This window comes from Perognathus longimembris, chromosome 3, assembly GCF_023159225.1.
Source record: "Perognathus longimembris pacificus isolate PPM17 chromosome 3, ASM2315922v1, whole genome shotgun sequence".
Lineage (NCBI taxonomy): Eukaryota > Metazoa > Chordata > Mammalia > Rodentia > Heteromyidae > Perognathus > Perognathus longimembris.
The window spans coordinates 8,988,418-9,010,843 of NC_063163.1; positions in this window are offsets into that span (position 1 = coordinate 8,988,418).

Below are 22,426 nucleotides of genomic sequence, written 5' to 3' on the forward strand. Positions count from 1 at the left end.
TGTGATTTTATATATAAGTGTATAGTATGATATATATATAATGTAACATTATATATATAATGTAACATTATATATATAATGTGATATATACACATACATTTATATATCATCTGTCCATCTGTGTGCAGATTAGAAAAAGGGGATGGGTACACAATCTGGTATAGAGTATTGTACTTACTCTTATGATATGGGCATAATTATTATTCTTACTTTTGCAGATGAGGAAACTGAGGCACAGAGAAGTTAAGATGGCTGCAGTTATCCTTATATGAATTGAGAGTATTAATGCTAGCGAGGGGGCTGGGGATATAGCCTAGTGGCAAGAGTGCCTGCCTCGGATACATGAGGCCCTAGGTTCAATTCCCCAGCACCACATAAACAGAAAATGGCCAGAAGCGGCGCTGTGGCTCAAGTGGCAGAGTGCTAGCCTTGAGCGGGAAGAAGCCAGGGACAGTGCTCAGGCCCTGAGTCCAAGGCCCAGGACTGGCCAAAAAAAAATAAAATTAAAAAAAAATGCTAGCGAGGGTCCTGAGCTCAGAATGCAATCGAGAGCTAAGATCCTAACTCTTTTTGTTCTATTTCTAGGAGAAAAGGAGAAAGAGGAAAGAGAGAAGCATGGATGAGTGGGAGGGAGAGGAGGAGGAAGGGAAGGGTGCAGAAAAGGGAGTTTGAAGCTTACTAGAGATGTTTGCATTGGAAAACATAGTCTCCTGTAGACATGAGGTACATCTGAAGGGAACTTCTCTAGCAGTATGTGAGCGTGCATGTGTGCGTGTTCAAGCCCCAGGCCTCTGTGCTCAAGGCTAGCACTTTACCACTTGAGCCATAGCTCTACTTCAGGCTTTCTGATGATTAATTGGAGATAAGAGTCTCATGAACTTCTCTGGGCGGCTGGCTTTGAACCTCAATGCTCAGATCTCACTTCCCGAGTTGCTAGGATTACAGGAATGAGCCACTGGCATTTGGCTAACATTTTTTAAAAACAGAGAATGTCTCCTGCACTTTTGATGTACAATGGCTCCTTTATGCCAACGTAGTTTTTGTAAAGTGTTAAGATGTCATGGAGATGTAGGAACAGGAATCTTTCAGCCTGGAATCTATGGCTACTGAAGCCTTGCCAAGCTTAGGCAGCTGGTGCATTTCCAATCTTTCTGTTCTGTGTTTTGGAGTCCAGGCAGATGGAACGCGGGAGTGGGCGTCACAGATGGTAAGCGAGAGGAAGCTTTGTATTTATTGAATCTCCGAAAATTTCCATGTTTTATAGCCAAAGGATTAAAAATTTTTTTGATAGATAAATAATTTATGGAATGGTGTTGGAAAACTCCTTCTCCTCCTCTTCCTCTTCCTCCTCCTCCTCCTCCTCCTCCTCCTCCCTTCTTCTTCTCCTCCTCCTCCCCCTCCTCTTCCTCCTCCCCCTCCTCTTCCTCCTCCCCCTCCTCTTCCTCCTCCCCCTCCTCTTCCTCCTCCCCCTCCTCCCCTTCCTCCCCCTCCCCCCTCCTTCTTCCTCTTCCTCTTCTCCTCCTCCTCCTCCTCCTCCTCCTCCTCCTCCCTCCTCCTCCTCCTCCTCCTCCTCCTCCTCCTCCTCCCCCCTCCCCCTCCTCCTCCCCCCTCCCCCTCCTCCTCCTCCTTCTGGTTAGCTGTTTTTACTCTTGTTCTTTCTTTCTTTCTTTTTTTTTTTTTTGCCAGTCCTGGGGCTTAAACTCAGGGTCTGGTTGCTGTCCCTGAGCTTCTTTTTGCTCAAGGCTAGCATTCTACCACTTGAACCACAGGTCCACTTCTAGGTGTTTTGGTAGTTTGTTGGAGATAAGAGTCTCTTGGACTTTCTGCCAGGCCTGGCTTCTAACCACAGTTCTCAGGTCTCAGTCTCCTGAGTAGCTAAGATTGCAGTCATAAGCGCCCAGCACCAGGCTCAAAGTCTTCTTTATTTTTTCAATCTGTTAATATTTTCTTCCTTTTTTTTTTTTTTGCCAGTCCTGGGGCTTGAATTCAGGGCCTGTGTACTGTCCCCGAGTTTTTTGGCTCAAGGCTAGCATACTACCACTTGAGCCACATTCCCAGCCCCTGTTATATTTTCATTAAACATTTGATCTGGGCTCTGAGAAAGTAATAGGTCCAGATGACCTTAAATATATCTGAAAAAAACTGAAGGACACATTCACTGAACTACTTGTTTAGCCCTTGTGGTAAAATGATGGCTTAATTGCTTTCCCCCCCACCCCCATCTTGGCACTTGAACTCAGGGCCTGGACACTGTCCTTGAGCTTCTTTTGCTCAAGGCTAGTGCTCTACCACTTGAGCCACAGCGCCACTTCCAGATTTTTCTGATTATGTGGTACTGAGGAATTGAACCTAAGGCTTCGTGAATGCTAGACAAGCACTCTACCACTAAGCCATATTCCTAGCCTTAATTGCTTTCTATTTTTTTAAATTGTTTTTATGAAGGTGATATACAGTTACATTAGCCAGGTAAAGAGTACATTTCTTTTTGGGTGACAATGTCACCCCTTCCCTTGTTCTCTCCCAGTTTTCCCCTCCCAGTTCCACCTATAAGTTGTAGAGTTCATTTTCAACATAGTGTCTAGTTAGTACCACTGCTGCATTTGTTCACCTTTTCTCCCTCCATTTCTGTGTCCCTTCTTACCCTCCCAAAGACAGGCAAATGAAAAAAAACAACAAAAAGAAAGGACAATAAAAATAATAACAAAGAAGAAACCTCGTTTCCATTTCCTGGAGTTCATTTTGATAAGTATTATTTTATATTGTCAGATGCACATAGGCAATTGCGCTTTTCTCTTCCTCCCCTAAGAATATCCTCTTTGGTCTCAATGTGGGTGTGTGGTGGGGAGTAGAGCTGACTCCATCTTGACTAGGGAAACATGGTAGCATTGTTAAAATGAAGTTAAATATTAGGTCAACCTGACTGCAAAATTCTGCTTCTGTCAATGGCTTGCTTAACTCGTTTGTTGCTTGCTTTACCCCTGCATCAACCCCCTACATCTGTGCTAGGCTTTAACCTTTACAAACTCCAGCTCAAGGACTGTTAGGGGGTCGCAGTTTCAGCTCCCCAGTCTGTGCTGTGTCCCTGGCCGGTCAGTTTGCTTTTTACTTCCCCAATAAATCCATCTTTGCTTGAGACTGTCTCTGCACGGTGGACTCTGGAGGGACATGGGTTTGAGTCCCAATTGGGGTACCTCCCCTGGACCAGGTAACAGGTGAATGTCTAGAGACTTGTATAATTTATCATGTCTTGGTGTATTTTAGATTCTAGTTTCTGTACAGAGAGAGAGAGAGAGAGAGAGAGAGAGAGAGAGAGAGAGAGAGAGAGAGAGAGAGAGAGCGAGAGAGAGAGAATGTGCCATTTGTGTCTTTGACCTTGGCTTCACTTAACATGATTTGTTCTAGGTCCATCCATTTTCCTGCAGATGACGTATTATTCCTTCTAATGGCTGTATAAAATTCCATTGTGTTTAGGGACCACCTTGTTTGGACCCACTCATCTATTGTGGGGCACGGGGCTGTTTCCATAGCTTGGCTATTGTGAGTAGTGCAGCATGAACATGGATGCGTGAGTGTCTACAGTATTCTTTTTCTTTTCTTATAGCCACAAAAGTATCGACCCATGTAACTGCATGAAGGATTTTCAGAATTCTTATGCTGAGTGATAGAAGTCAGACTGAAAATGAAAAGAGTACATATTATATGGTTTCATTTTTATAACATTCTGGAAAAGCAAAGTAATCCATATTGGTAAAAAATGGAAGCGTGGTCCCTGGGGAGGGGGGAGGATGGAGAGCGGGTGGGCAAAGAGCTGTGAAACCTTGGAGGTGATGGAATGCTCATTATCTTGATTGCTTGTGCCAATGCCAGAACTCATGGAATCACATCGCTTATTAAATACGTGCAGTCTATCTAGTGTCAATTACGCCCTTAGAAAAGCTATTAGAAAATTAGCAAGCAGAAGGCAGATGGTGGAGGAAGAGGTTCCAGGGCTTCTGAAATTTTATCAAACACACTGCTACCTGCACTGCCCATAATTACATTTGGCCCCATTTTAATGTCAGAAAAATTGCTAATTCTAAGACATGATTCTTGGTTGGGAAGCCTCTGAGTCCACAGTGTAATCCCTTTAAGTGCATCAGCTATTTGCATCTTGTTATCTTGCTGTGGGGGAAATCTTTTTTTTAACCCCGGAGCCTAGTTCTTGGCTCCCAATATTGGGGAGTCGACCTTGGGGCAACTTAATGAACTCTTACTTCTTAAATTTAGGGAGGAGGAGGATCTTTTTTTTTTTTTTTTTTAACTCCTAACTGCTAACTTTGAAACGCTAGATGGCTCTCCTAATGTATTTTAGGTGGTGGTTAAAAATAGGACTTCTCATCAGAATGACTGAGGAAGCTGACAGTCAATCCTCAAGTGATGGGGGTCTCCATATGGGGCTGGCTGATGCAGAAGAAGACGTAGGGATTAGAACGTTTGTCTCTTCCTCCTTTTCATTAAGGCTCCTGGACGCCAGGTGGAGCCTCCTGACTTGATTGCTATGAAAGACACCAGCGATCTGTTTTTATTTTATTAATTTTTTTTTTAGAAAAGAGAGTTATTCTATGTGTTATTCCAGAGAAGAAACAGTAAAAAACATTTTTTTTTAAAGAAAGCAATGTGAAAACATGTATTTGACAGTTGGCATGAGTAAACTATTATTGGCAGTAAAGACTCAACTTGCCAACCTCATCTTCAGCGTTTCTGAGGATGTGTTGGAGCCGCGGTTGTGCTGCTTGACCTTCTAAGGGGGCAGAACACGAACACAGCTGTGGTAGAAGATAGGAAACCTAATGAAGAAGAAAAGGGCAGGCTGGGGAACTGGTTCTTCTCAAATGCTGCTAAATGTATGTGTTTGCCTTCGTTTTCTCGCCTGTAAACTGGGCATATAAGAATGTGACATTGCTTGTTGCCCAGTCAGGACCCTGCTCTCACTATCTTTGTATGCATATTGTATTAAAATCTACACAGTCGCTTACAATTTAGTAAACATTTTCATAGTTATAGCAATTTGCAATCTTTTTTTTTTTTTTTGCCAGTCCTGGGCCTTGAACTCAGGGCCTGAGCACTGTCCCTGGCTTCTTTTTGCTCAAGGCTAGCACTCTGCCACTTGAGCACAGCACCACTTCTGGCCGTTTTCTATATGCATGGTGCTGGGGAATCAAACCAGGGCTTCATGTACACGAGGCAAGCACTCTTGCCACTAGGCCATATTCCCAGCCCGCAATTTGCAATCTTTTGCTCCAATTTTTTTTTTGTCAGTTCTGGAACTTGAACTTAGGGCCTGGGCACTATCTCTGAGCTTTTATGTTCAAGGCTAGCACTCTACCACTTGAGCCACAGTGCCACTTCTGGCCTTTTCTGTTTATGTGGTGCTGAGGAATCAAACCCGGGCTTCATGCATGCTAGGCAAGCAATCTACCATGAAGCCACATTCCCAGCCCCCTCCTCCACATTTTTATATCAATTTTATAATATATCAATTACTTGTACAAGCGGGCTTCATTTTGATATGTCCATATATGTGCACAATATACCTTGATCAGAGTCACTCCTCTGTCACTTTCCTTCATCCTCTTTCCCCTTTTCCAAACTGATCTCAGTGAATGTCATTGTTCCATTGTTACACAGGTGCATAAAGCTTTTGACCATAGTCAAAATACTTCCTTCCCCCTCCCCCTTCCCCCTCCACCCTCTCTATTAATCCTCCACTTCCCATCTGCAACCCCCCAGGACCCAATTTGCATTTCTATCATTCTTCTTTTTCACTCTTGATGTCAACTTCATTTTTACAAAAGGAATACACTTTAGTTAGGTGCCAGTGGCTCACGCCTATAATGGTAGCTATTCAGGAGGCTGGGATCTGAAGATGATGTTTTGAAGCCAACTCTGGGGAGGACAGTCTATGAGATTTATCTCCAGTTAGCTACCAAAAAACCCGGAAGTGGAGCTGTGGCTCAAGTGGTAGAGAGCTAACCTTGAGCACAAAAGCTCAGGGACAGTGCCCAGGCCATGAATTCAAGCTCCAGGACCAGTACCACCCCCTGCCCCCAAACCTCCTTCCCCACAAAAATGCCTCTCCTTGTACTTTTACCTTCCTTGACTTAGGCTGGTTTTCTCCTGATGGAGCAGGGTTTGAAAGCCTTTGCTACAGAGCAGAGTCCTGGAGCTTGCAGTCAGTGCCTGGCCCTGCTGGGATTCAGAGAGCCCTGCACAGCTGATCCACATCTCAACCAGCAAGATGAGCACCGGGGCCCACTCTTCACCGAGATCTATGCCCAGGGTCACAGAAAGGTATTGAAGGCCTGGCGCTTCCACTGCCTCTCCCTAGGGGAAATGGCAGAGTCACCAGACCTGGAAACCTTCAAGGCTGTCTTGGATGGGTTCGGTCTACTCGATCCAAGAAGGAGCACCCCAGTTGTTCAAAACTGCAATTTCTCAGTCTGCAGAATGAGCACTGAACATCTGGGCACGGGGGTGCCTCTCCATGGCCCAAATCTCTTATCAGACATTATGACTGACAAGCCAACAGCGAGTTGTTGTTCAGGGACTATGGAAGAGCAACCTTTAGTAATAATCCTGGACTTGACCATCAAAGATGGTGCAGAGATGATCTCCAAGCCTACTTGCTCCAGTGAGCCAGGGCAAGAAAGAGCAAGTCCAGCTGTGCATGAGGAAGCTGCGAATTCTGTTTGGCTCTATCTCTGAAATTCAGAAGTCTCTGCTTGTGGTGAAGTTGGGCTCCATCCAGGCCAACTGGTCATGAACAAATTCTGGGGACGAGAAACCCTGAAAACATCTGCTCCTTACCTGGGCCAGATAAAGAACCTTCACATCTTCAACTTCTCCAAGATGGGTGCTGCTTACCACCATTCCAGTCCCATGAAATTCTGGCAAATTGGAGGCACATCTGGGGCAGCTACAGCATGTCCAGGAGCTTCATGTGGAGGATATGTCATCTTGTTTGATGGAAACCTGCCCACCATCCTCAGGAGTCGGAAGCCTCTGAAGACTGTCTCTGAGTTCATGTGCAATGACAGAATCTGTCCTTTGGTTTCTGTTCCAGTGTCCTTGCACAAGAAAGTGCAAACACCTGCGTCGGAGGAATTTGTGCATGGACCGCTTCAGTCCTGAGCTCCTGAGTGTTCTGCTGGAGCAAGTGGCTGCCACCCCGGAAACTCTGGCCCTAGAGCATTATGCCACCACTGATGCCCACCTCTTGGCCATCTTGCCCTCTCTGAGCCAGTTCCCAGCTCAACTTCTTCAGTTTCTGGGCAAATCACATCTCCATGGCTGTCCTGAAGAATCTCATGAGCCACATGGTCAGGCTGGGCCATTTGATATGAGGGCTCTGTCCTGCCCCTCTGCAGAGCTACTGTCCTCCAGCCTGGGGACTGGAGAACGTTGATCCGAGAGATTTGCCGGTGTTTGGGTGGGCTTGGCCCAGGCATTGAGACATCTGGACCTACGAGGTCCAGATTTGTACCAAATTCTGTCATCGCCACATACACAAAAAGCCAATTCTGTAGTCTGGCATCCATTGGTTCCTAGGTGGTTACAGAGGAGGATTTTCCAGGCCTTTCTGCTCCGTGCACGTAGTCAGGGCATCTCTCTCCTGGAATCAATTCTCAGCATCAGAAATGAAATCTGGGATAGAAGTGCATTCTCCAGGGACCTAAACTCCAAAGTTCAGTGCGGCTTCAAGAGGCAGGATGTTTGGTCCTTAGCTTTTCAGTTCATTCCTAGCTCTGGAACCCCAGGAGTTTGTGTGCTTGTGGGGTACATGTGTCCTGTGCATACCCCATCAGGAACCTGGAGCAAATTCAGCCTGGAAAGAACTGGAATACAATCTTCTTTTTCTGAATGGTTGTAAGCAAATGTCTAAGTTGTGGGACAATCACTTACTATCTATAATTTACTGGATCAATCAATCAAAAATAAAAACAATAGGCATAAAAAAAAGAAAGCCTCTGCTACTAAATGGTATCATTTAATCAGTGCAGGACTTATTTGGACACACAATACAGAATCTTAGAACTGAAGGGTTGTGTTTACTCTAAAATCACAGACTTCCTTTAAGAGAGGAAGGGGAAGAAGGCAGTCATAAAATTCAATGCTTATCCTATAAAATTAAGAAAATTGAGGGATGAGGAGGGCTGAGAGGGATGGAAGAATATTGAAAGGGGTGACTTTGATCAAGGTGCGTTGTACTCGTAAACTACTTTGTTGAATGACAACTCCTTTGTACAACTACTTAAAGGAAATAATAATACAAATTTTTTACCTCCTTACTGTCTGTGGGACAATGGAGAGGTGCTGTAGCTAGGGTATTTTTTTTCCCAGTGCGCTTATTGGTTTGTTAATGAGCTGAGTTCTGTGCCTTAAAATGTTGTATTAATTGGTATCAACCCTCTCTGTTTTAAAGGATACTAGGAGCTAGGTTCAAGCTCACTGCATGAATCATTATGCAAATCCAGGTGGAAATAATGAACCTAGTAAGAAAATGGGTATGGATAAAGACGTTTCCTTTTATCTTAGACAAGCCAACATTCCTTGATGTCCACTTCGTTTTTGTGCTAGTCCTAGGACTTGAACTTAGGGCCCAGGTGCTGTCCCTGAGCACTTTTTGCTCAAGGCTAGTGGCGTTCTACCACTTGAACCACAGCTCTGCTTCTAGATTTTTGGCTGTTAATTTGGAAATAAGAGTCTTCATGCACTTTCCTGCTTGGGCTGGCTTTGAACTGTGATCCTCAGATCTCAGCCCCTCGAGTAGCTAGGATTATAGGCATGAGGCACTGGTGCTCAGCCTTTATTTATTTTATTTATTTTTATTTTTTGCCAGCCCTGGGCCTCGGACTCAGGGCCTGAGCACTGTCCCTGGCTTCTCTTTGCTCAAGGCTAGCACTCTGCCACTTGAGCCACAGCGCCACTTCTGGCCATTTTCTATATATGTGGTGCTGAGGAATCGAACCCAGGGCTTCATGTATACAAGGCAAGCACTCTTGCCACTAGGCCATATCCCCAGCCCATCAGCCTTTATTTATAATCAGTCTTGACTTAATGACTGATAATGGAGTTATCGCTCTTTTTTGAACTTTTTTTTTTTTAATATTATCTTCAGATAGTTGTACACAGGGTTTCAATTTGACATGTCAGATATAAGGACAACACATCTTGATCAATGTCATCACTTTTCTCATTCTTCCCCCATCTCTCTCAACCACATTCATCCCATATTTTCATTTTCATACACACATACACACACACACACACACACACACACACACACACCCCCATTCTGACTGCACTTTTCTGCCCTTCCCCATCTTTTGGATTGAAAAATAGCAATTGTTAGAGTGGTGGCCTGCAGGAGACTGTTCTAAAGCCACATCCAGGGGGATGTGATGTCCAGCCCCTCGAGTCCTGTGGGGTGGTCTTTCTGAACGATGCTCTCAATTCTCACTTATTTTTTTTCTTTCATGGTGTTATAGGATTTGAACTCAGAACCTCACACTCTTCCTTAGCTTTCCCTTTCAAAGCTGATATTCCGTGACTCGAGCCACATCTCCACCTCTGGCTTTCGGCTGGGGAATTGGAGATAGGAGTCTCTCGCATTTGCTGGTGTTCCACTGGGATGCTCAGATCTCAGCCTCCTGAGTAGCTAGGATTATGGGAGTGAGCCGCTGGTGCCCAGTCATTCCCACTTCCTTAAGCTCAAAGGGGACACGTGGATTCCATACTGGGTATGAGCTTTAGTGCATGTCAGTTGTTGTATTTGGCTCCTGATAGCTGTTTCCATTAAGTTCAATTTTGGATTTCAGGCCTGGTTTGTTAGGCACTGGCTGGGCATAGGATCAACTGTAGGATGGGTTGTAAGAAAAAAAATAAATCTTTGTTTTCATGGAACCAATTCTTCAGCAGAGGAATGCTTTAGTTATTCAGGTCTCCTCCTCCTCCCTTCTGTTGCCTTGTTTTAGTCACTGAGTCGAGGAAGAGGAGAAGAAACAGAATATTGTGTGGGTCGCAGCTCTAGCAAAAGATTCAGTGCAAGAAGGAGGTGGTGGATAGAGCCATTAGTGATGATTTCCAGCATCCTATCTCTTCCTATAGATATTTTAGATACTTGGAACACAGAGGTAATCTGTTTACTTAGGGGGTTCAATAAGTCTCTAATATTTAGATTTTTATGGCTGAGTAAAATTTACAACAAAGTTTTGGAACCAAGGCAGGGCTGCTGGGTTTGAACTTAGGCAAATAAATCATTTAGTATTACTTTTACCTTGTTTCGTTTTCCCATTCATCTATTGACATAAGCTTGGTTGATTCCATCCTCTGGCTATTGTGAATGATGGTACTATATGATGGTGTACCATGTGTCCTTAAGACACTGCATTCAATCCTTTTGGGCTTATCCCAGAGGTAGAATTGCTGGACCACACAGTAATTCTCGGCTTCCCATTGTACCAGGAGCTTCCGTGCTGTTTTCCACAGTACCATTTTCCTCTCCCTCTGAGAATGCATAAGGACTGCATTGCACCTCATCCTTGCCATCACTGGTTATTTTCTGTTTTCTGTTCTTTTTGTTTGGTTTGAGACTAGGACTTGAAGTCGGTACCTAATGCTTTTGCTCATTGGCTAGTGCTTTACCAATGGGGCCACGCCTCCAACCCCGTTGCGTTCTTTTGATAAAGTCTTCAATGAGCTCGCCCTCTGAGAGTGAGGTTGCAATGGATTGAAGCAAAAACTGCTTGGCTTTGGGTTTTGGCTGCCAGAATGCATTTTCTATAGTCTCTAAAATATATTGAGAAAATGAAAATTTCTAGCAACCTTCTTCCAAAATAAAAGTATACAGCACTTAATTATTCACTTTCCTTTCTTTTGTATCTCCTATGCTATTAATATTTGGCTCCATCTCAATGTTTTGTTTCCTTCTTTCACATCAATCTGTTTACTTTTTTCAGTTAGGGGAAGGAGATAAAGAAACTTTATTTTTTTTCTGAACGTTTGGGCTTCAAACTTCAAATATGAATTATTTGTTTAGTAAGACACACTTCTAAATGAAAATTATTCTTTACAGTGTAGAGTTTCAATAGAAATATATATATACATGCTTACAGAAAGATATATAGAAGATACTTGCTTCTTAGAGCACTATTTGTGGTGATCTCAATGGATAGCTATCTTGTTTCTACCAATTGTAAAATGGAAGTATCAAACATGGTATCTTCAAATAATAAAATACTATAAAGCAAGGAGAATTACAAAGTATATAATAGAAATGAATGCAAATGGTTTAACAGACTCTTGAGAGAAGACAGATACAAAGGCATGCAGAGCTCTGTGACCCCATTGATATGAGTTAAAAGTCCCTCTTCCTCCTCCTCCTCCTCCTCCTCCTCCTCCTCCTCCTCCTCCTCTTCCTCCTCCTCCTTTCTTCTTCCTCTCTCTCTCTTCCTCTCTCTCTTCTCTCTCTCTTTCTCTCTCTCTCTCTCTCTCTCTCTCTCTCTCTCTCTCTCTCTCTCTCTCTGTCATTGGTTGTGGTGTTTGAACTCTGGGCCTGGGCACTGTCCTTGAGCTCTTCAGCTCAAGGCTAGCACTCTACTACTTTGAGCCATAGTGCCACTTCCGGTTTTCTGGAGGCTAATTGGAGAGAAGAGTCTCATGGACTTTCCTGTCCAGGCTAGCTTTGAACTGTGATGCTCAGATCTCAGCCTCCTGAGTAGCTAGTATTACATGCATGAGCTACCAGTGCCTGGCTCTCTTTTCTCTCTCTCTCTCTTTCTCTCTCTCTCTCTCTCTCTCTCTTTTGGCACTGGTACAGAGGCTTGAACTCAGGGCCTGAGAGCTGTTCCTTAGCTATTTTTGCTCAAGGTTAGTGCTCTGCTTCCTGTACCACAGCTCCAATTCTGTTTTGTTTTTTTTGGTAGTTAATTGGAATTAATAATAGTCTCATGGATTTTTCCATCCAGGCTGGCTTCGAACCAGATCTCAGCCTCCTGAATAGCTGCTCTATTATGAGTCGACCTCAGATTTGCCTTAGTAGAAGCAAACACCCACGTCCATAAGACTGCACGTCACAGTAAAAAAGCAGCAGGAACCTCAGAATTGGTCCCAATGGGTAACAGTAGAAAAGGCAAAGTCAGATGAAGGTGAAGTTAGTCTTTGTAACTTTGGTTAACCCAACATATGAAAAAAGGTACCATTTCCTCATGCAATTAGCATAAAATAGTTACCAAGGTTGTTCACATTGCTTTTCTTCTTCCTTTGAAGCCTTGTGTGTATTTTATACTTTGAGCATCTTTCAAGGAGGAAGAACCACATTTCAAGTGCCCAGCGACCATGTGAAGCAAACGGAGATTGCACAGACTTTCCTGCCCCACCGGTTTCAAACCACCATCCTCAGATCTCAGCTTCCTGAGTAGTAGGAATTATAGAGATGAGCCAACAGTGTCTGGCTTCTTTGAGACTTTCATCCCCAGGTAAACCCTAGAAAAGCTGGAAGTGGAGCTGTGGCACAAGTGAGCACAGAAGCTCAGAGACAGATACATATATACACACACACACACATATATATACATATATATGTATATGTATATACATATGTATACATATACATATACATGTATATATGTATATATGCGTGTATATATACATATTTATGGAACATAAATAATGATTCTTAGGTGTGTGCTTCCTGCAGTATGGAGAATTGTTCCACTGTAAAGGTGGAGGTAATTAGCACTGCTGTAACAGGGAGTTTGCGTTGTACCTTTGAGTTGTAAGCTTTTTCTGGGAGACAGTGTAAGATGGAAGCTGCTCAGGGCTGGGCGCAAATGCCGGTGAGAAGTTTGCTTTGCCCTCTATGCTGCGAAGCCAGGTAAAATGGGGGAAAATCGTTCTCAGCCTGTTTTGTTCTGGTCCGTCAAATGGACAGAAAGGTACTTTTTTTCACAGCATGCTTGTGCATACTGAATTTAATAGTGTACATAAAGAACCTCCCACAATGCCTTGCACAGAGGACAGCAATAATCTGGGCCATTCTTCTAAATGAGATCCACTTTTGCTGGGAAAGTGTCAAGTGCGCTTGGCTGGGGGGTAGGGTTGTTCGGGTCTGGCCAGGGTGTCTGCAACATTGTTGCTGTCCACAGGAACTTGTGCTAAATTATTAAAACTCTAAGGAAAGGCTTCCTAACATGGCCGAATTGGAAGATGTAGGGAAAGCACATAAGAACTGCCTCATTCCCCTTCTGTGTGTGTGTGTGTGTGTGTGTGCGCGCGCACACGCGTGCATGCGTGCATAGGTTGTTTATGGGTTTGAATTCAGGGCTTCTGAGCTGTCCCTGAGGTTGTTTTGCTCAAGGCTAGCACTCTGCCACTTGAGCCCCTGCTCCACTTCCAGCTTTTTTGGTGATTAGTTAGACAAAAGAGTATCACAGACTTTCCTGCCCCAGCTAGCTTCCAACTGAGGTCCTCAGATCTCAGCCTCCTGAGTAGCTAGGATCACGGATGTAAGCCGCTGGTGTCCATGGGACCCAGCTCTTTTAAATATTTTTATTAGCGTAAGTTCCTTGTACATGTTTTAAATACCACTGCAATTTCACAACGTGTAGAATGTACTTTGATGTAGTTCACCCATCCACGTTGCTCTTAACCATTCCCGCTCCTCCTTTCTCCTTTTTCATGGTTTTTGGTGGGTTTCATTGTGCTGTTTTCATATATATATACACTGTGTCTATATGACATTCACTTCCTCCTATCATCTGATCCTGCAAAAAAAAAAAAAAAAAAGAGGACAGCCACCCCTTTACAATCATAATGTATCATTTTTCTTAATTCTAGATGGCATGTGTGAGTGGAAACATTGGAAGCTTATCTTTCTTAGCTTGTTTTATCTTACTTAACACAAAGAGCCCCTGTTCTGTCCAGGTGAAATGTTATTTTCTATCCATTCAACAGGATTGTGTTCATTATTATCTAGATGAAGTGGTTTCCCCAGGAGAAGAGAGATTGTGGCCAGCAAGTGAACAAGTAAGGAAAGCAGTCATGCAGACAGGAGGAAGCAGACACCAAAATGCACACTGGAAAGACAGAGCACCCCTCCTGACCTGAAGGTGACAATAACTAGCCCGGACCTCACAAATGATGTGCTGAAAATTGTCATTTTGTCTGTTGAATTAGCGACAAATCTGCCAGATGGGGCGCTAATGTTCTTCTAGTTCCATGACTTAAAATTCAAGTATTTACTGCTAACTTTAGAGGGGAAAAAAAATACATCTCCCATATTAACTTCCAGGAGAATTTGCCTGAGATAGGATTGTATCTCTAGTAAGCATTTTTATTGTCTCATGTCTTTTAATCCTCAGGAGGTGACTTAGAAAGTGAGTGGTCAATTTGCTGAAACAAGGAGGCATCCAAAATAGCTGAATTAAATCAATCCAAGAAGTTCGGACGTAAATCCTTTTGTTAGCCTTCTTTTAAGGGAACAAAGATATATTTATACCCCAAATGGAACACATTATTGCTGGTACACTATTCCGCCTCTGAAGTTAATGACATTGTTTAAAATATGAATTGCTTAAAATTGTATTCAGTCATTGTGAGCTTTATCACAGCTGCCCTCGACGCTGCCCAGTCTCGTTTTTTTTTGATGGGTTATTGTGCTTTGAGAATTGAGAATCCAGGTTCTTTAGGGCTGGGATGTGAGGTAGCTAAGGGACACAATGTTTTCTGTAGTTTTGGGGATACTTAGAATTGGACGTTGGGCGTCCTTATCTGTGAGCCATCATGGTGGTTCCGCCCGGATGAAGACAGGGCTGAAGTTATGGAGCTCATGAGGATGGGATTGGAATGTTAATGCAGGCCTTTCCCATTCCCTGAAACATCTGATGGCAATACCTCGCGCACTCAAGCAAAGCCAGGCAGGGCTCTGGCGGGGCTGTGTCTGCGGTAGTCCAGCCTCCTGTCTTCTGCTTGTCGATTTAAAACTGCCCTCTGCCTACCAGTGAGATTTCTGATAGTTTCTTTGCTCTTTTCTTTTCCTAAGTCCTGATAGCATCTCTCTCTCTCTCTCTTTTTCCCCCTCCCCCCATCTACCTACCTGTGTTTCTACAGTGCCTGAAATGGGTATCTGAGACAGGAGAGTTGCTTAATCAATATCGGAAGAATAAATGTAGGTTGGGAGGCTGAAGGAAGTGAAGGAAGGAGGCAGAGGGTCAGCCTGTATGATTACTGAGGTGTGTGTGTGTGTGTGTGTGTGTGTGTGTGTGTGTATGTATGTGTATCACTATCACTCCTGGGACTTGAACATAGGGCCTGGACGCTGGCACTGAGCTTTTTTGCTCAAAGCTAGTGATCTCCCAATTGAGCCACAGCTCTATTTCTTTGCGTGTTAATTGGAGATAAGAGTCCCACAGACTTTTGAACTGAGATTCTCAGATCTCAGCCTCCTAAGTGTCTAGGAGGACAAGCCTGAACCCCAACGCCTGGCCTATTTGTTTGTTTTTGATATGGCTAAAAAAATAGATCATAAGATAATTCAATTCTTGCTATGCTGTGACATCTAGAATTCTACGACTTCCACGACATGTAACTGGGTTTCTGTAAAATTTGTGGCCAAATAATGCCATGCTCATGACTAGCACTCTACCACTTTGAGCCACAGCTCCCCTTCTGGTTGTCTGGTGGTTAATTGGAGATGAGAGTCTCACAGATTTTTCCTGCCTGGGCTGGCTTGGAACTGTGACCCTCAGATTTCATCCTTCTGGGTAGCTAGGATTATAGGCGTGAGCTTTCCATGCCCAGTGTATTTCTATACCGGTTCAGAGCAGCTTGGTTGGGTATTTCTGGCTCTAAGACTCATTCTGAGCATCTGTCCTAGGGACAGTCGGTCTGTTTGGTCCCCTTAAGACTTAGCTGGGGGCCAGAGAATCCCCCAAGATGGCTCGCTCACATGACTGCTGGCAAGAGGCCTGAGGGCCTGGGTTTCTCCATTGGCTGCCTTGGCCCTCACTGGCCGCTGGTGGCTTGCTGCTTTGGGAGGGGGCCAACCCAGCAGTAAACAAGATGGAGGGCAAGCAGCTGGCCTTTTCTAACTAGATGTGGAAGTCACTTGTGGGTCATTTCCACGAACAGCTCGTGGTGATGCACAGTCAGTGGTGTTCTCTGTGGGAGGAGATGATGGGAGGGTGGCGATTGGGGGGGCGGGGAGAGGGCATTTTGGGATTGTGCTACCACCTGAGCTAGTTTGAGTTGAATAATGCAGATGCAAAACTCTGCAGCACGTAGCTCTTCTCTCCTCTCCCAGCCAAGCCACAGGCTGCTGCATCGGGGATTCGTTGCCTTCTGATTGCCAATCAGTGATGTGGCGGTGGGAATGAGATCTGGTATAAACCTGTTTGCTAAGAACGGTGTAGAAATGGAGCCACCCGTAAGGAACATTTTTTTCAGCACAATATTGGAATCAACAGAAGAATCAGAGAAATGATAAAATAAGACGAGACCATAGAAAAACGTAGCAGGGGGGCGAACTGGCTAGTTCTTAGAAACCTTCATCTTTCTGTCTGGGAGATGTCTGGCTGCAGGGCTGCAGCCCTGGGCTATGGCCAGCAGAGGGCAGACTTCCCTGAGCCAGAGACTTTGGAGTGAACTTTACAATAAAGGAGAAATACATAGAACCATCGAGGTTTAGAGAGTGGAAAGGAACATGAAGAAGCACTCCAGTAAGGCCTTCTTCCACAGATGATGAAACCAAGGCCTATCGAAGCAAAAGGGGCATGTTCACATTCTCTTAGCCTGCAAGTGGCGTACATGGGACTTGAACCTCTGGCTCCTTGAGTAGTTTTTGCTTTCATTACGGTAAATCTTTTCTCTGTTCATTAGCACAGCTTGAAAGGTACCTGGGGCTCTTGACTCACTGATGTAGCCTGCCAACATTTTAAACAAGTGGAAAGGACTAGAGTGGCCTCATTGTTTATCGTACTTGAGCACAAGGATAATAAAATGTGTGATATTTTATTTTTGACTTGTCACTTTTACATTTTTTATTATCTTATTGAAAAATGTACAAACAGTAATGTTACTAGGTCTTGTAAAATGGCTCATGGATATAAAATCCATAAAGTTAATACAAATTCAATCAATGTTCTGTGGACAACACTAATTGGATGAGCGTCAGCAGCGTTATTTGCTAGAACAAAGCTGCTATTTACCACCTGTATTGAATCATAAGTTTGCCGTGCTTATAGGCCCCTGTGCTGTGTGATAAAACCAATTTTCCCACCATTTTATTCTGTGTACACCACAGATGAACCTTCACTTTATGCAGTGAGTCATTTGAGGATCATTTTGTTTTTATTTAGTGGTAGTGGCTTTATGTGGTGCTAGTGTTTCCAGCCTCATTAGCCGGATAGCTTTCTTATCTCCAACCTACCTACAAACACAAATGCCAGCCTGCTGAGATCGGGAGGGGTGATTGGTCATAGATGATTACCCACGGGATAGATGGGCATCAGGGTAAGCATCGCAATGAAAGCTCATTCCAGAACGCATTTCAGCCGCCTTGCGGTTCCCTGGAAACACATTTACCAGCCCTCGGGTGTCCTCAGGCCGTAGCCGGGGACAACCCTGCACCACGGCACTGGGTTTGGGGCCTGGTAATTTGTTCCCGACAGGATGTTGTGTGCTGGCTGAGTAAGCATCACCTTGGTTTCAAATGGAACAGTGGAAGCACTAACTCCTAAGTGCGCAGGAGGCGCGGGTGACATCTTCGCCTGTCTCCAGTCACTCGGTTTACAGGTAGGGGTGGCAGGGCGAGGTGGCCTTGACCTTGTGCTGACTCAGCCCGGCTGGAATCTGCAAGACCTGACGGGCCGCGGTTGCCCATTCATCATCTTGCAGATCCAACCTAACGATCAAGACCTCCTGCCGGAAAAGTGTCGCCACACTCCTTTGGCATAAGCATAGAATCAGGGTGAAGACCCCCCCCGCCCCCCCCCCCCCGAAAGCTAGAGCTGTTTGCTGAGGCTGAGGTGTAACTTTCCAACTTTGCCCCCAGCCCCCACCCCCCCACCCCCCCCCACCCCCGCCGCGCAGTCCAGCACCGAAGCTTTGCTGCCGGGGACCAGTGGCCGTCATTTCACGGGGCGCGCGTGTATCAAAGCATCCGACGACGAACCCGAAATAGACACCATGTGAATGTCTCCTAGTTATTTTCTTGGGCTTTGACTTGGTCTGCCTGTCTGTCTGCCTGCCTGCATGGTTGCGCCCGGTCCCTGCATGGTTGCGCCCGGTCCCGCATGGCGCATGGCCGCGCAGGTCCCCCCCGGCATGGCCGCGCCGGTCCCCGGCATGGCCGCGCAGGTCCCCCGGCATGGCCGCGCAGGTCCAGCGGCAGCCGGTGCTCGGGCGCAGCCGGGCGGCGCGCGAGGCCGGGGCTCCAGTGCGCCTGCGGGGGAGGCGCGCGGCGGACGCGCCCGCCCCTCGGCCCCCTCGGAGGCGCCCGCCCCTCGGTGGCGGCCTCTCGCGCCGCTCCGGCTCGGGTGCCCCCTCGGCCGGCCGGACGGCTCCGCGCCACCACGCGGGGCGGAGCGGTCGCCGCGTTCCCGCAGCCGCGGGCTCCCGGCCATCGCCGCCCGCGGCCCCCGTCGCCGCCTCGGGCCTGGCGGGCCGGCGCGCGCCGCGGCGTGGATCCGTGGATCCGTGGATCGGTGCGCCCTCCGTGCCGCTGGGCTCGGGGCCGTTCTCACGGGGAGGAATCCTGTGAATTGGGTGAGTGCTTTTCCTGCACCGGATGGGGAGAGGGGGCCGAGGGGGCGGAGAGGGTGGAGAGGGGAGGTGGGGAGAAAGAAAGCCCCGCGAGTAAGGCCGCCAGGCCGGCCACTGGTGGAGGCATTCACCGTGGACCGCGCGCACGCGCGCTCGGACCTGGCGGGCCCGCTTCCCCGGAGGTCCTGGGGCAGGAGACGCGCCGAGGTGGCGGCAGGTGCAACTGGGCAGGGCCACCGGCCAGGAGGCGCACCAGGCCGAGACTTGCTGTTGTCTGGGGGCTGGCAGCTTCCTTGAAATAAAAAACACACACCACAATTGTTATTATCAGGATGATGTCCAGGGGCTGGGAATATGGCCTGGTGGTGGAGTGCGCGCCTTGCATGGGCGCGTTGGGCCCCGCATGGCCCTGGGTTCGATTCCTCAGCACCACACACACAGAAAAAGCCAGAAGTGGACGCTGTGGCTCAAGTGGCAGAGTGCTAGCCTTGAGCAAAAAGGAAGCCAGGGACAGTGCTCAGGCCCTGAGTTCAAGCCCCAGGACGGGGGGGGGGGGTTGGGAAACCCCAAACAACCCAAAACAACAGGATGATGTGCAGAGAGGTTACAGTTCCGTAAGTCAGGTAAAGAGTGCATTTATTTTTGGACAATGTCACCCCTTCCCTCGCGCTCTCCCAGTCCACCCTCCCCCCCCCCCCCCCCCCAGGATCTGCACAGCCCAGTACCCGGTGTCCAGTGAGCCTCCACCGCCCCATTCCCGAGTTTTCTTCTACGGAGCTGAACCTGATTTCCTGCCTGTCACCGACCCTCATTCATCGGCTCTGGGATGGCAGAACAGCCCGCGTGCAGTCAGCGTGGCCGTGGGTCAGGACCACAGGCTCTGGGACTCCTTGTATCAGAGCCAGGCCATTACTCCTGGGGGCTGGAAGCTCTTGGTTTAATGTTGGAGGAAGAATTCAGACAGACAGGAGTTCATGCGTCAGCAGGAGCAGAGCAAAGCAGGACCGCCCAGGCAGGCCCTGGGCCCCTGGACCTCAAGCTTCCATTGGGGCCTGCAGACGTGAGGCGGGGCGTGGGGGGGGGGGGTCAGTCCTGGAAAACTGGTTTTAAAAGTGATTAACTTTGCGGGCTCCTTGGGAAACTCACAAAGGCTGAGCTCCAGAATCGCTGCTTTTCTTCCAAGAGAAGAACCTTCACACCGGCAGGTTTTTTGAAAACAAAAAGTGGAACCACAAGATTTTTTTTTTTTTTGTATATCCTCTATTACATAGAGCCCTCCAGACCCTTTGGGCGTCAGTCCCTCCAAAATATGGATTCGTCCCTATAGCTAGGTAATTATTGTATTTATTATCTAAATTTATAAAAGACGTAAGGAAATAACAGACGCGGCCTATAGCTATTTTTTTCCTAGAAAATCTCCGCTAATATTAACAAAACAAGACAAATAAACAACATTAGAACAATTCATCTACATAGTAAGAAAATGCAAACAATGAAAACAAAGAAAAAAATTTTCTAACTTGGTTCTTTTCTTAAACGTTTCCCTCTCTGTTTGGAACTCCTGAAGGTTCTAGTCTGAGAAGCAACTTATAAATACAAATGAAAGGACTGGGGATGTGGTTTAAAAGTGATAGAGTACTTAGCAAAGCTGGAGTCCATGCCTGGGTTCAAAACCCAGCACTGCCAAAAGAGAGAGAGAGAGAAAGGGGCAGAGAGAAAGAAAAGAGAGAAGGAAGCAAAGAAGAAAGAAAGGAATTTGTACTTCTTAAAAATATTTTTGCATCTAACCAGAAAAATGCATACACTAGCATTGTGTGTGTGTGTGCATTAAAACCCTTTACATTTTTATCCCCTACTGTTTCAAACTTACTTTTGGTAATATACATTTAGGAGAAACCTCCAGATTTCTAAGCATGGTATAACGTCATCCTCTCTGCTCATTTCATTTCTTTCTTTCCTTTTTTTTTTTTTGGTCGGTTGTGGGGCTTGAACTCTGGGCCTAGCTGCGTCTCTGAGCTCTTCAGCTTAAGGCTGCCACTCTACCACTTTGAGTCACAGTCCCACTTCCAGTTTTCTGGTAGTGAATTGGAGATCAGAATCTCACGGACTTTCTTACCTGGGCTCACTTGGAACCATGATCCTCAGATCTCAGCCTCCTGCGTAGGTAGGATTACAGGCGTGAGGTACCAGTGCCTGGCTTCATATATACATTTCATATTTCTGGCTTAGGATTTAGTCAATTATTGAGTGATTTCTTATTAAGATGATGATGTGAATATACCTTTTATAAATATTTGATTGAATTTTAAGTTCACAAAGCAAAGAAACAAAAAAAAGTGACCCATAGTGAGAAAATAAATAAATTTGATTGATTAAATGGCAATTCAGTTTCTTACTAACAACTTTGAGGACTCTCATAGAAAGAGATGCTGTTGTGGGATCATCTAGCCGGAGAGACTCTTGCAGATTATTCTGGCCAATTAAGGAAATTGTGATTTTTTATGTCAACCATCTTTTACATGATCTTCAAATATTTTCACCCTTCAGATCTGAGGTCAGGCTAATTACTTCCAGAGGATTTTTAAATGTGAAGATTATCTGTGACCTTTCTCTTTGAGGTTTATTTTAAATTAAATGTAAGGTAAAATATCATAGCTGGGTGACACTAAAATAGAATGGCGATTGCCCTCATATAGTTGATTGGCAAATCATATTTGACTTTCAATTAAATATCCCATTGTGAGCATCGTAACATTTCTTCTGAGAGGACGAATTGACTTAGGACACAAGTGGTCATCTCCTTAGTTTTCTGTTGCTTGTTTTGACTATTAGTATATGCTGTTGAGGAATGCATTTGCATCAAAATTCAATTCTCTATATACAGGTGAAGTAAATGGTCCATAGAATCATCATGGTTGAAAGTATTTACAGTTTTCCTTTGTAACCGAGTAAATTATAGGACCAAGTTGGATAGCACCCTAACATGCTTCTCCAGCTCACACAACTACTGCCACTTACATGTGCCAGAGACTTGCTAGGGGGCGGAGCCCAAGTGTGGAGCCTCAAAGGAAAGCTGGTGCTCTGGTTTCAATGTGCCCCCTCAGAAACGGAACTTGGGGTGAAACTAGTTCCCATTGCGGTGGTATGAAGAGGTGGTCCCTTCTGGGAAGTGATGCTGTCATAAGGGCTCTACCCTCCTGAGTGGGACTGGCAACTTTATAAAAGTTTATGAAAGGGCTGTAGGGAACCCTTTTGCTACTTGGCCCTCTGCCGAGTGATGATGCCACTGTAAGAAGATGTCAGCAAACCAACCAGACCCTGAACCTGCTGGTCCATCCACAACTGTGGTTTTGTTAAAACAACCCAAATGGACCAAGACAGTTGGTCACTGCCCACGAAGAACCACTGTCTAATGGGGGGGGGCAGGTATAGACAATGGCAAATGCTCCGACAGGGCTCTGGATGGTGAGGGAGGGAGGTGCTTTCCAGTTGAAGATAATCCTGTGTGAAGGAAGGCAGGAGGCACGGGGGTGGGCAGAGCATGCTGGGTAGCTCGGTGTGTGGAGCCCAACAGTGATAGCAAAGGAGACCAGGGCAGGGAGGAGGACCATGGGGTTCTGAGGCTAAG